This window comes from Solanum tuberosum, unplaced genomic scaffold (genome assembly GCF_000226075.1).
Source record: "Solanum tuberosum cultivar DM 1-3 516 R44 unplaced genomic scaffold, SolTub_3.0 scf00525, whole genome shotgun sequence".
Lineage (NCBI taxonomy): Eukaryota > Viridiplantae > Streptophyta > Magnoliopsida > Solanales > Solanaceae > Solanum > Solanum tuberosum.
Window position 1 is genome coordinate 119195 of NW_006239456.1, and position 3676 is coordinate 122870.

Here is a 3676-nt window from a genome sequence, read left to right on the forward strand (position 1 = left end):
AGTTATTTATGTCATCCTGTGAGACGCCTAGGTTAGAATTTCTGCGTTCCAGGTTCCTGGATAGTCACATTTAAAAAGGATAATCTACCTAAATTTTGGCAATTCCTAAGGACTTAACCGTGTGACTCAGATTTTTCATTCGAGGACAAATATTTCTAAGGGGGGAAGGATGTAACACCCCGACTTTTCGAAATGTCTAAATTGACTCGTATCTTCGTGGAAAGACCAGGATGTTGGGTAATAAATTAAGAATGATGTGTTATGTTATATTTTAAGTGTTCAAGGGTTGTATCACAAGTTTTGAAGTTAGGTAAGTGGCAAAATAAAAGTTGGTGAAAGTTATTGTAAATTCCTTTTTAAAGATTTGCCTGAAATTTGGGTCAAATGTCTCAGAAATTTTCTCCCAATCTATAAAGATTTATGATGCCCACGATCTATGAGATCGAAGGTCTACGAGTCTAGTTTCCAACGCATTAACCCATTCGTTCATACGACTTCAGAATGGAGAGATATTTGCGTTTTGCAAGACTGTGCAAGCTGGTAGGTGAGGTAGGTCCCCTAGGTCGGTGGAACTTTATATATATCCTCTTCTTTAAGTTTTCTTCATTTTTTCCTTCATTTTTCTTAGTGAATAGCCAGAAAACTCACAATACCCATTTCTAGGATCAACCAAGTTACAGATTTTCGTGACTTAAGTCTTGACAAAAGTTGTTCTATGTGTTAAGCTCGTCAACATGGTATAATTTGTTTTATCGATTTCCCAGCATATCATACTTTGGTGGTTGGACAGCAGGGGTTTGGGCATATTTTAAAGCTTTGAGGTGTATTACGAAGTCAAAATCAAGATAAGACCCTTCTTCCATCGACTTTATCTTTGATAAGTCGCAAATAGCAATTTGCGAAGGAAATACATATCTTTTATCATATTATCGTGGTATCCTCTATTCTTTTGTGTTGATTACAGTCCTGCCTTGTTGTAGCATCGAGGGGGTTGTGAGTAAAATCGTTAGGACACGTGAATTAAGAAAAAAAGGTATGTTAAGGCTATTCCCTACTTACGACATGTTTCCTTAAAGCGTAGGAGCAATATAATTGGGTTGTTATCCTTGTAAACTTGTAGTCATTATTGTTGATTGTTGACTGCTCGAGTTGATATAATCCTCCTTTGTTGGGATTATTTTTCAGTTAGTAGCGTCCCTATGTTGGACATGACTTAGAGGCTATTTGTATAGGTTGCTCATAACCAAATTGCTCGCTTTTAGCGATTGGATTGCTATTGTTGCCCTTGGGGCTATTGTGGTTAGCTGCAGGAAAGACTATGTTCTTCCTACGAGGTTATTTGGATGCCTAAGAGGGATATGAGTTGCCTACAGGGCTATATTGATGCCTAAGAAAGCTATATGCCTTTTACATGTCCATGTTGTTGCCTAAGAGGGCAATGAGTTATCTATAAGCTATGTTGATGCGTAAGAGAGCTCTGTGCTGCATACGGAGCTATATTAATGCCTAAGAGGGCTATCTAACTGCCTATGAGGCTAGGGGACTACCGATATGGGTATATAGACTGATTGGTACCTTCCTGGCTTATGGGGGCATGAGTAGGTGGTCTTGTGTGCTGTTTGTACCTACCAAACTTATGGGTTCTTGGTTAGGTTGTTGTTTTATTGTTTTTGATAAGTTAAGATTTAGGAGCAGGTCGGTACACTTATCGTATCCTTGATCTATTTATCAAATTATTCCAGTATTTTAGGATACCTGCTCATCGTATGTTGCCTTTCATACTCTGTACATTATTTCGTACTAACGCCCCATTGCCTGGGGGCGCTGTATTCATGCATGCAGGTCCCGACAGACGATCCAGTAGACCTCCTCAGTAGCAGGATTGACTTTTATCCGGTTGGCTAGCCCCTTTCCTCCGGAGCTGCCAGAGTTTGGAGGTTTGTTAGCTTTTGTTGTATATATTTTTATGGGTAGGCTGGGGCCCTGTCACGCCAATATGTACTACTCTTAGAGGCTTGCAGACTAGTGTGTGGGGTGTACAACTACGTTATGGCCATGCTGGCCTAGTTTGCTAGTTTGCTGCTGCTTGTTAGCTGTTTGATGTATTGTATTAATATATACCTGCTTTCAGTTTGGCTATAGAGATCATGGTGGCCTTGATGGCCCAATCAGGACTTCTGTGCTAGTTGGCTATTTCTTTATATGAACTCTTGGGAGTAGCTGTTTCTTTTATAGATCTGTGACTGGGGCCTTGCCAGTCGAGGGCTTAATTTTAAGCCGATATATACTTGTTTGTTTTCTTGATTGCGTGTGGCTGTCATGCGCTAGTAGCAAATGGTTTAGCAGCGTCAGCTCGGGCCTGAGTTCTGGCATTGGGAGCCAGTTGCGCTCCTTGAGTTTGGGGCGGGAAATTAATCTTAATTTATACAATGAGAGTCTCTCACAAGAGGTCTTTGAAGCATATGTGTAAGTATGATATGATTATATTTTGTACATCAAAAGAAAGCTTTGGAAAACAACATATTTGAGGATCTCCAATTTTGGGTGGCCCTGGTTGGGGTTGGGAATTGTTGAAGATCTTGAATGATTTGTGAGTAATCCAACATAATAACGTAATGAAATTATTTTGATTAATTTTTGATGAATTGAATTCTTTTTTCCCCTTGTAGATTTAAAAATAATATGACGTGATTTGTGAATAATCAAACAAAATGAGTACATTGAATATAATATGAAGTTATACCATTATGTCATGACTTACATGTCATAATTCATTAGTTTTGATGTGATGACTTGAAAAAAAATTCATTCAATTAACTCAAAATTATCTTCTCAAATAATTTGACTAATTATCAAATTTTAACCTATTCAACTTTTGTTTACTTTATATACCAGAGGAATGTGTGAGAATATATAGGAAAGTAAATACATACCTAATCAAAGAAAAAGACCGCTATTTTCACTAGTTGTCTTACCATATCCAAAAGGGAGTCTTTTTCAATATTTTACTTAATAGAGTTGTTTTCCATATCCCAAATTAACCTTATTACTTAATTAATCGAGTCAATTTGAAATACAGTAGATAACTTTGTTAAGTAAAATATTGAAGAAGAATCTTTTTAAGATACGGTAAGACAACATTATGAAAATATTAATAGTCTTTTTCTTTGATTAGATTTTCTTTGATTAGATATGTCGTATGTATTTACTTTCCTATACTTTCTCGCACATTATTCTTGTATATAAAGTGAAGAGAAAATGAGTTGGTTAAAGTTTAGTGAGTGATCAAATTATTTTAATTTGGTTTACGCTGAAATGGAACGTGAGTAGATAGAAAAAAAAACATTCAAATCCCACTAGGTTTAAAGAAAAGAACGTAGACTATGTAACCTAATACATGTATCAGTCAATTTGGTAAGTTGCAATATATGGAGTATTTCTTTTCCAATTCGGGAGGCTTCGCATAGGAAAACTTTCGCAGATTTTTCACCGACCCCCAATAGATTTTAATTCTATTCCTACTAGTACAAATTAGGAAATAGTAATTGTAACTTAACTAGACACCTTCTATTACCAACAGTACAAAATTTCCCCTAAAAACCTACATATACATATTGCTTTTGTTTTTCTTATTTGTTTGTAGCATTTCAATTTTTTGCATATCAATATGATGAAA